The sequence below is a fragment of the Limulus polyphemus genome, unplaced genomic scaffold (assembly GCF_000517525.1).
Source record: "Limulus polyphemus unplaced genomic scaffold, Limulus_polyphemus-2.1.2 Scaffold87, whole genome shotgun sequence".
In the NCBI taxonomy this organism is placed as follows: Eukaryota; Metazoa; Arthropoda; class Merostomata; order Xiphosura; family Limulidae; genus Limulus; species Limulus polyphemus.
Genome location: NW_013665697.1, coordinates 59,057 through 71,573, shown reverse-complemented (window position 1 = coordinate 71,573; position 12,517 = coordinate 59,057).

Below are 12,517 nucleotides of genomic sequence, written 5' to 3'. Positions count from 1 at the left end.
TCTCCTCATATGACAACCCTCCATCCCAACATCGTTCTAGTAGCCCTCCTCTGTATCCTTTCCATCAGTTCAATGTCTTTCCTAAAGTAAGAAGCCAAAGACTGAACACAACACTTCAAATGTGGCCTAACCAGTGACTTATACAATGAAATTATAACATCTTTAGACTTTTATCTGGTATTTCTGTAGATACAACCTAAAATCCTATTTGCCCTACTACTAGCAACAGCACATTACTTGGATGGATTAAGAGATTGATCAACCACCAACATCAAGATCACTTTCCTTCATGACACTGTTAAAGTTATTCCCATACAAATTATACTTATAATTCAAATTATGATAATCCACGTGCATTATCTTGCATTTATTATAATTAAAACACATAGCCATTCATTCGCCCAACTCACAAAATGATTTAACACCCAAGACCTTAATATCATCAGCAAATTTATGTAATTTATTGACTATTCCTTCATTTATATCATTGATGTAAATCAAAAAGAGCAAAGCTCCTAAGACTGAGCCCTGAGGTACCCACTTGTAGCATTAATCCAGTGTGACTGAGCTCCATTTATAACAACCTTCTGATTTATTCTATCCAGCCACTCTTCTATCCAATTAGCCAACTTATCTCTCACACCTATAAAGATAAGTATTTTAACAAACCTTTTATGTGGCACCTTGTCTAAAGGTTTCTGCAAATCCATATACACCAAATCTACACGCTTACCCTCATCTACATAAGCATTAACCTTTTCAACGAATTTCAAAAGATTTTTAAGATAAAGGTTTTCCCTTGGTGAAACCATGTTGACTATCAAATAAAATTCTAAACTTTGTTAAATAACTTTGCAAAGCATCTTTTATTAGAAATTCCAAACTTTTCCCACAGCTGATGTAAGACTGATAAGCCTATAACTTGTATAAGTACTGGGACAGTTTTATCATGTCCATTGAAAAGATGAGTAAAATTAGCCAACTTTCAAACCTGTTGCACTTGCCCACAACTCAAGGACTTATGAAAAATTGTAGCAAGTGGCTCACATATCCAATCCTTAACCTCCTTCAAAACCTTTGACCTGGGGAAATATTATCTGGCGCGGGAGCCTTATCGTTCTTCAAACTTTCCGATTTTTTCTTAACAATCTCATAATTAATGTGATTATCTTGTTCGATCTTATTTCCATCTATCAACTGTTCAAGATGAGGAATATTGCTTAAATCTTCATCAGTAAAAATTGAAGAAAAAGCATAATTTAATAATCCAGCCATTAAGAAGTGCTGTATAGAGTATCTAGTGTTATTTAAATGAATTTCATCAGCCCTAGCAAAGCAACTTACTGATATTAAAGGTAGCTCGTTATTATAATATTTGTGGATAAAAATAGGAATGTATTTAAATGTATGACATAATTCAAACATTTTTGCTCATAATAGTTCAAACTTGGGTTTTATTTTTTAGTCGAGGAAAACAGCAATAAAGCTCTAGTAATGAGTGATCAATCAGGATTGGTTTCTAATATTTTATCAGTCTGTTTTTTGTTTTTGTTTTATTTTAGTTATCCTATGGTAAATATATAAATAACAACCTCAGTCAGTGTGATGTGTTTATATACAATCACTTCGCCAACAAGGGAGATAACTGAAATTTTTTTGCTCTCAGGATGTCACAGTAAAAAGAAAGTAGTGACAAATTATATGCATATATCCTCGATTAATTTGACAGCATCTTTGAAATGAAGTATAAAATTCCCATCGATCATCTTTACGCTACCGCCAAAGTAGAATAATTCCTTAAGTACTCTCCAAAGGACGCTTTCGACATAAGAAAATATTATTATATAATTGTTTTTGTTGCATCATAACTTCAAAAGTCTCGAAGACAATGGAACAAAAACTAGTACTTGACACATATAAGACTTTAATCCTGTGTATAGTTGTAGCATAAAACTTCCTCATCAAGACCTTTAAGTTTTGGAAGCCACCTAATTGCTAATTAGTTAAAACGTTTTTATTCAAAACACTGAGCATGGATAATCTAATATAAATGATATCATCAAACGTTTATAATATTTAAACTTTTTCCAGTTAAAGAGACCACATAATAAGACATAAAACAATGGTGTCAAGCATCTTTCTACTGATTGAAAGTACATTTCTCTGAAAATGTGTCATTTTGTGTTATGAATGTTACAGAAGTTTTAGTATGTTACATTAAAACGATTTTATTATATAAATAAGCAAGTCAACTGATAACCACAGTGATATAAAGTTGCGGTGAAATGGAATGTATCAGAGCGACATTTTGACATTGTTTGTAGTTAGAGATAACACGATTTTACTGAAAATTCATCGCTTTTAGGAAGGGCATATAACAGCTCCTCCGTCAAAAAATATTAATACACTCAAATCAGATTGAGGATTTAGAATTTCTAAGATGAGAAAACCCTTTATGCATAATAGAAAACAAAGGAATATGGATTAACTTGAGACATCAGTACCAACAAAAAAAAGAAATGCAACAAGTCATACTCCAACCATATAACAGGTGAGAATCCACGAACACAGAGGTCAGTAGCAAAAGCCGTCCAGGTGTCCCAGGCAAAAGTACGCAACATAATCAAGAATGATCTTGGTAAGTTATATTTACACAAATTGCGTCCATATTCGTTCAACCGCTTCATACCTCAAACAGTTGGAGATTGAAATATGATAGATTATGAAAATCCAGCAGAAATTAGTGGCGTGTTTTGGACATGACAGTCTTACAACAGAGCCTTTCACAATGGAAGCTATGTTGCAGGGCTATTGTCATGATGCAAGGTCGTCAGGTAGAGTACGACCAGATTTTATTACATAGGCTGTAGTAATGTCGTGAGGCTTCAAATTCGTTTTAATATAATGTATTCAACCTCCGTACAGTTGCCAAGTAAACAAGTTTGTTATTAGAGTATATTTAACCTTTTATGAAAACAATTTAAATTATTAACTGTATAATATCTATTACCACATTATGCTTTCAGCTATTTGGCCATATAATAGAAGGCTAAATTGTAAAAACACACTTCTGGCAAGGTGAAGACAGGGTTGTGAAAATTGTTACTGAAAACATTGTCATAAAAGATTAATGTTTCCATAATTGTACTTTTGTTTTTTTAGAGGGGCGATTTATAATTCAATAAAAAACTCTGAAACGGATCATAAACTTAGTTATAACACGTAAACAGAAAAAATCTGATGAATGATGAATATAATTTATTTCCCCATTCTATATTGTTAAAACTTTTCTCAAGACATCAGCACTGGGATGAAAATATGCAGGGTTAAGCAATAAACAACAAATGTCTTAACAGCAGGTCATTGGCAGTTTTTAAACCAAATATGACTCATTATGCAAATTACATTTTAGTACCTGGTCTAACGCTGCTGACTCTTTTTTTATCTGAATGCGCTGAGTTTCATCCTTGAAGATCAATTATTTTTTTAAGATTTTTTAATAACTCATCACCAGTTTATTGCGTAACGTTTCAGTAAGCTTCCATATGACCAGAGAGTAGCCTAGTGGTTAGCATGCCAGCCTGTGCATCTAAAGGTCCATGGTTCGCGTCGTGTTGCTGTTGTAAGAGTGATGGTCACATCCCACCATTCGATCACAGCAGCTCAAATATTAACGGCAAGGCTGCCGAGAGCCATCATAGGTCCCGAACAAGAATTGGGATGTGTTTTTATTAATGCTGTATAAGTAACTGAAGGCGCTGTTAATGTTTCCTTCAACATTCGTACTGATTTCGTACAAATTTATTTTGACGCTCTCTTTGGTCTCCTGGTGAAGCAGGGGCTTCGGAGAAATATTTCCCGCCTACCAGATCTCTCAGGGTGGACCTTGTCAATGGTCACTGTTGACTAGCTGCCTTCCATCTAATCTATCAGTTAAAAATTGGAAGCGGCTAGTGCAGAAAGCCTTCGTATCACTTTGCGCAAACATTTGAAACAAAGTTTTTATTTAACCTATATAAAAGCCAGTATGTGTCACGTCACGCTTGATTTCTCGAAATATGAGGAGTCATAAAAACCAAAATGTATTTATCCAGATAGAATAGTTCGATTACTGTCTGCCCATTACGATTTTAGTGACGGGGGACGTGAGGAGGTGCCATGAAACCATATAAATGTAGTGAATGTTGGTATATCAAATAGTCTCAATTATTGTTTAGATTTCTCTACTCTGTAAGAATGACATAATCAACTCTTGTTTGCCTAATTCTTTTCGAAACTTCAGCTGAAGACTGTAGACGTCCAGCTACAGTTTTATCATATCTGTTTTCATTCGTGAACATATTGTATACACGTAATACTATTTCACGATTTTTTTCACAAAAGGAAGCGCTTACAAATACAATCAATATCCGGAATATTTCTTTTTTTTTCTTATTCATCAGAATCTAACTTTCACACGCATCCAACTTGAAAGGAACTGACGTAAATTCAACTTTTACCGGTAGTTTCTCACCATAAATATCCTCCTTTTCGCCCACGTGTTTCAGACAATATTATCATGATGTAATCGTTTCTGAGATTCTGAAAAAAAATGCATAGTGTAGATCACATGATGGTGGTAGCAGACCTCGAGCTGCATATAATAAGGGTTGTGTATACGAGAAGCTTATGTAACATACATGTTTTGCATATATTATATTTTGCATATATAATATATAGATATGTTAACCACTATACTATTATCATTTATTACTATTTACTGTATTTAAATCATGGTAAAAATGTTGATAGACAAGTTCAAATATTGTAATTATTTAACTTCAGTTAATCATTAAGATATTCCGGACATAGTTCTCCATAGTATGATCACTGTATTAATTCATTCTTTTTTGTTTGTTTATTTTTTGCCTAAAACTGATTGATTTCTATATATGTAAATGTGAAAAACATGTTTTACAGAAAATTATGGTTTTGAGTCGGTGGCTTACGAGGTTCAGCTTGATACATCATCTTATTAACAAGAACAAAAACACCTATTTTATAAAGATCAGTGGCAGTTATTGGTATGCACTTCAAAAATAAGATTTTTAACTTTTTATATACTAGAACAGAAACCTGACATAAATAGTTTATGAAATCACACTTTGATACTTTCTCCGAAGTATAAAAACAAATGTTTCCAGCGCCTCACTATAATGGTCTTAAGGAATCTTAAAAAATCAGCATACTAGACACGAAAATTACAAACTATTTAATTAATGAAAACGGTTTCTGTTTCAGTTTATAAACACATATTGGTAGCATCCCAGGAACGTGCGTTTTCCTCGTATGGCATTGAATCTGAGACTTATCTTTATAAACTGAACTAAATCACCTGCTTAACAACTCATCAGATGTATAATGTCCTTAAAGGATCAGACTCACTTTTAATTCTAGATCTGTATTTAATTTCCTCGGGCGTAAACCTCACAGTTTCTGAGTATTCTTCAGTGTGAACGTCGACGTGTTTTGTTTAATTAAGAGTAACTTGTACATTTCCGTATATTATTTAGAATTTGTGTCACGTTTTCTAAACAGAAACACAGACCTTCAATCCTTTATTTTCTTTTGCAGTTTGGATAAACGCATTACAAAACACAAGCAAACAAATACTGTATTGTTGTGCAGATGAGGCTTTGCAGTCGTTTTAATATCAGTTGCGTGTTACACGCTATTGTTGAAATACATGTGTGAATAGGATTTTATAATAACGCTTATAAACCATTTTATTGTTTTCCATTTCACTCCTGTGTTATATTCTATCTATGGTGGTAATTGTAATTATTGTTCTCCACTTCACTCCTGTGTTATATTATATATCTATGGTGGTAATTGTCATTATTGTTTTCCACTTCAATCCTGTGTTATATTCTATCTATGGTGGTAATTGTCATTATTGTTTTCCACTTCAATCCTGTGTTATATTCTATCTATGGTGGTAATTGTCATTATTGTTTTCCACTTTATTCCTGTGTTATATTTTATCTATGGTGGGAATTGTCATTATTGTTTTCCACTTCACTCCTGTGCTATATTCTATCAATGGTGGTAATTGTCATTATTGTTTTCCACTTTATTCCTGTGTTATATTTTATCTATGGTGGGAATTGTCATTATTGTTTTCCACTTCACTCCTGTGTTATATTTTATCGATGGTGGTAATTGACATTAACGACTGTGATGTTATAACTACTAAAACATGGACTTATAAGCGATTTGCTATAAATAAAATGCTTATAAACAGAAGTAGTGGAAAACATACCACATTTCTTTTTAAAAGGGATTCATATACGTGAAACAGACGCTCTTAAACATTTGTGGTTTAAATGACGACCCCAGACTGGCGTGTTTGATTTGTGTCGTCCTACACCATTCGCACAGATTATGATGACGTCATTTGTTGAAGGGATATCCGTTTACCAAAAATTTTCCGTTTTAATTTCCATGTGTAAGCCACGTGATTCCAGTTCAGAATGACATCAGTTGGCTCACAATTAGACTTTGTCATCACGCACGTGTACACTTGTATGTATATGTACATACGTATTCGCAAATTATAAAAATAAAGGCCTGTTTAGTTAGAATGGTTTTATCGTACAAATCTAAAACTCCTACCAGTTTGATAGGTAATTAACTCCCTTTATTTACTCAATGAAATATTTTGTTTATTGACATTTTGTTAGACTATACATATATTAATAGTTTCATTTAGAGGAATATTTGTAAAGATGGAGGTAACATCAAAGCTCGCCATGAAGAGATTATCAGAGGGGGGAGTAGTTGACTTAGTTCACGTTCAAAGTGGAAGGAATCCGAGATAGTATATTCGTTAGTTGTGAGTGGCTGAAGTGTAGGTACAAGGAATTTAGCAAGTTTATAACTAGGTTTGCCGATAGTGGAAAGAATGGGTCGGAGGGTGGAACCTGCTTTATGAATTTTGGGAAGGCCATATAACATACCTGAACGGGAGCCAGTGGGATAAAGCGAAGAAGCAACATTTTCAGATATAATATTTTTGTTCTTTAGTTCTCTTAGGTACCTTTGGATTTTTTCCTCGCGTTGGATGCTAAAAAAGATAAAGGGTCATTATTTAAAGTTTTAAATTTTGTAGAATCGTCCATAATATCATGTATTTTATTAAGGTAGTCATTTTTTGCTCAGAATAACAATGGCATTGCCTTTATCAGGGCGTGTAGCATGGATGTTTATATTTAGTGACAATTCTTTTAAGGCTAAGATTTCGTCAAAGGTTAGAAAGTTAGGTTCTCTCTTACTATTAAAATGATAAAATATAGATAGAGCAAGATTTTTTAATTTAGTAATAAAAAATCATGAGATTGATCAAGATTGCCTTTATCGTACATGGGAAGGTCTTTCAAGTTTCTGTATAGCAGTTCGAATGGATAAAGAAATTAGCATTATTCAGTCTTCGCGGAGGAAGAGAGAAATTAAGACATCTTTACAAATATTTCTCTAAATGAAACTATTAATATATGTATATCTGAGCTTCCACGTAATAATTTTGTTAGGCTATTATTGAAAAACCTCTTTCAAAATTTGGGGTTTTTAGTTGTTTATAACTATGTATTTTCTCCTCAGACGAATATTAAATGAATAAAAAGATTGGTAAAGTGTTTTTAAATATTGCATACAGTAATTACAAGTTAGAGATTTCCCGAAGCCACGTGTATAGTTTTCTCTCTATCGTTTCAATATTCCTGACAGTCTAAGCTAGTTAAAAGTAATTGTTGTAAAACGGTCTTAATGAATGAAGTGTGTCGTGTATGTCAGAAGTCTGAGACTAACAAGAAATAGTGACAAATTTTCCTATAAAACCTGAAAATGTAAAACACTTGTGGCAAAATATTAAACATTTCTCTCTCTTACTGTTTCTCTCTTTTTCATACCCACACATTGTTTTGTAATTACAATAAAAACGATTAATCACTTCATAAAGGGTGTCACGTTATAATTACGCACCAGTTATTGGAATGAGTGAGTTTTGATCCATTTTTTTCATAATGATACATTTATTATTCATACCTGTTTATCGTAAGCAATCTTTTTTTTTTTTGAAATAGAAGTAATTACAGCGCTGACCACTAACGTGCTAACATCATTCAAAGACTTTGGAAATTTCAGTATGGACAAAACTGCAGAAGAACAGGGATTTAGAACCAATAAATGAAAAATATTTGAACAGAAAGTTGCTTTGCATAAGGAAACTTAACAGTATAATGTTCAAAAACTTAGTATTACAAAGGGCGCTCTTCAAAATACAGAAAATGGGAGTTTGATGTCTGATTAAAAGAATGGCGTCTAAGAAAAATCCGGTTGACAAAATAGTGTCACAGGAAGATTTTTAACATTAGATTGATCCAAAACTTATTCGAAGCTACACGTATTATTGCAAGATATGTATGACGTTAGAGTGAGCAATAGAACTGTTTGAAGGTGACTGGAAGAAAGTGGTCCAGTGTGAGTAGTTGTAGCCAAAAAACTTAATATTTTACGTATGAACATGATAAATATTTTAAACCTTGCAAACTAACCCGAAGATTGGAAGAACAAACATAAAACAAAGTCTGAGTTTTTAAATTCGAATTTTCAACCTTTGCGGCACCTTGACCAGGCTAGAGACTCTTGGGTTTCAGGTTTAGCCGTACCTAATTTTGAATTAGTGACTGCCCAATGAGCCCTGGTATTGGGCGAAAGGCCTCATTGGGACTGAATATAGAAGATCTAGTATCGTCGACATGTTGTTATGCATTCTTCTTTACTCTCACTCATAAGTTCTTAGAATAAAGAAAGAGCCAGTTAGCAGTATTCACCCTACAAGAGCTTTGTCTAGTTTTGAACCTAATAAGAGAACTGTCTGCTACTTTTATAACGTATCCCCAACTGGAATGCTAAGCATATTCAGCGACATCACACCTCGAGCCCTGGACTCTTCGATCCGCAACCCGACATATGAATCACTAGGTAACAACTGGCCACGTGATCATTATATGTTTAAGGAAAATTGTATACACAAACCACGAAAATACGGAGATGAGTTCTGTAACGCTGTGGGTATGTTTTTTCTACTTTAGGAACGAAAATAAATGTCATAGTTGATAGTATTATAAAGAAGAAACAATATCACAACATCTTGGTTCTTCACGCCGAACCCAGTGAACGATATTTAAATTGCCATGGCTTTGAAGTCCAGGATAATAATAATAATCTAAAAATTACCGCTTTGTTTTACAAAAGGCTTTTGAGCGAGAATGGAAGAGTTGGTCATATAAAAGTTATGAATTGGCCAACCAAAAGTCCGAAAACTAATTCATTTGAAAATGTGTGGACCCAATTGAAAAGTAATGTAACAAAACAGAAGCCAATTCTTCCACAGTAACTTCAGGAGATTGTGTTAGTAAACAAACAGTATACAGCTGAAACTAGAGATAATAATAGGTGTTAGTAAACAAACAGTATACAGCTGAAACTAGAGATAATAATAGGTGTTAGTAAACAAACAGTATACAGCTGAAACTAGAGATAATAATAGGTGTTAGTAAACAAACAGTATACAGCTGAAACTAGAGATAATAATAGGTATTACTAAAACAACAACAACAACAAAATAGTAGCATATAATGCTAAATAATAGTAGTAATAGTCATGTAGTTAATACTGTAAACAAACAGTAGACAGCTGAAACTAGAGATAATAATAGGTGTTACTGAAACAACAACAACAACAACAAAAATAGTAACATATAAGGCTAAATAATAGTAGTAATAGTCATGTAGTTAATGCTAGAGAATTTCTTACTATTGATTAACCAATTTGTTATAAACCGAAATGGTTTTCTTGAGTATAATATTTTGAAACTGAGGGTAAATATGTAAATCAAAACATCGCTCTTCTTTTGCAGTCTCTTACTAAAGCTGTGTTGGTTATTTCAGAATTGGCTTGCAAAGCTACAGAAATGGCTGTCTGTGTATAGCCGTCCCTAATTTTGAACTAACAGACTAGATGGAAGGCAGCTAATCAACAGCACTCGTTGACGACTTCTGGGATACTCTTATCTAAACGATAGTGGGATTTGACAGTTACTCTTATAGCAAACTGACCGCTGAGAGCTCTAAAGTGCGGAGCGTGTTTTTGCGGTAATGGACTACAAACTGTAAACCTGTAGATTTACAGTCCGAGCACGTTATCCTTAAGATCACGCCTGGCCTTTGAGTGTTGATGACCTGAACTTAAACTTTTCATTGATACTGCATGTGGTTATTATCTCAAAATATTAGACTGAAATGCCGCAAAAGATGTTTTTATAAGGGTAATGCAAAAGATTTATTTAATTTAGGAACTTAGAATTGTGTACTGAATTATCCAAATATATTAACTGCTTTATTTTTGATATGCGTAAAAGTTTCTCTTATAAATAACTTTCACTTTTTTTATTATTAATCCTTTACACGGTCTTACAGAAAAACACATTTTTAAGTACAAACACTTTTGTTTTAATACTTTTTAAAATACGTCTACAGAGTATAAAATTGAGAAAGATCTTCTTCCTCATCATACTTAAAATAATATTTGGTCCATCTCGCCAAAGTATAATCACTACATTTTTGCATTGGAATTCTGCATACACTTTGATGGATTTTGTTTTGAAAACATCCACACCTGTTTTGTTAGGCTAAACAGGCCTAAGTTAATGTTACTTTAAGGAAATTGGAACAACATCTCTGTTCATCTAAGTTTAGGTTTCAAAGTTTGTGAAATATCAACACGTGCACAATTTTCTAGCCTTTCTGGAATCAGTATTTATTTTTTCAACGTACATGTACTCATTCACCAGGCTGACAGGATGCGGCTGTTCTATTCCATAACTTACAAATAACGTAAGTGCTTTTACACATGCTAAATTTGAATATATATATATATATACTGTATATACACATTTTTTAATCGATTACGAACACTTAGTCACACAGTGTTTTTGCTACAATTAAAAAGACAAGGCTATGTATGAGAAAATACAACACACAATTATACGACAATGAAAACTATATATATTGTTTCAAACTCATTGCTAATGTTTTTCTTTATATGCCACTTGTGAATAAAGTAAAAAAAAAAGTTTCTTTATTTTTGAAGCGTAGAAAAGCACTAAGTTAATACATAATATAGGAGGCACCTTCATTGTAAGCTTCAATGTGGATTCAATAACCGCAAATATAATTACACGCAGATGATATGTTACAACAATTGTTGAATAATATGTAGGCCGTAGTGACAGTCACTAGAAGGTTATGAAGATTGCACATATTTTTCTTTGTTTAATAATAATATTAAATCCCATGATGACTGTTTGAAAGTGCGAAATAATTTAGATTCTTGATCTTAGAAAAATAAAAGATTAAAAGAAATTATAACTAGAAAGAGTTTACTAACAGTAAAAACTAATTATGAAGGTCCAAATCTTAGGTTATTTGTAACTTTCTAGATCCTTAACCAATTTAACACTACATCACTTTATATAAGGGAATGATTTTACATTATTTTCGAATTATAATTAATGGTAATTAACATCTTTGAATTTTCTTTTTAATTTTCACGAATAGATAGACTTCGAGAAAGCAGCTGGCCAACAGCATCCACCGGTCAGCTCTTGTCTGAATGGATAATAAGGTTTAACTGTCACGAAGAGCGTTTAGTGGCAACAGGGCACAAATAACGAATCTTTGGATTCATAGTACGGTCAAAGCTATATGGATTAGTAATATGTTAAAATCAAGTTAAAATAATGCTACCAAACTCTATTCCACGAACTATATTAAACTGTTTGTATTTCGAAATAAAATTCGACATGATTTCATAACAAACTTTGTACAACATATAGTATACCGATTTTTAACTACAGAATGACGATACGGTCCAGAACTCATCAGCTTTTTAAATATATTTTCACAAAGTAGCTATACACAAAATTCTTTGTAGGTCTATGAATTTGTTGGTTACAGGGTCTCTAATGATATATCGGGTCACAAACACACACAAAGTGTAAACGCAAATACCATCAACATTGCAATAGTTCTATCAATTACTGCTGGATCCCTAAAGTCGGTAATTTGAGGGTTAAAATAAAGTGTATTAATGAATCCACGTCATTTTGTCAAAATGCTGTTCAATTTGGGAAGAGTCGTTGTTGTTGTTATGCACAAAGCTATACAAAGGGCTATCTGTGCTCTGCTCACCACGAGTATCGAAACTCGGTTTCTTGCGGTATTATTCCGCAGACATACCGCTGTGCCACGGGGGAGGGGGGAGTTAATATTCAATTTTTAGGAATAAATGGTCACTAAAGAAGATATTAAACCGATTAGACATACACTTTGTATATATTTGACCAACACCAATTAGGGTTAAAGACTCATAGTAAATAATACTATATATAATTATTTGTTTGAAGTTAAGCACAAAG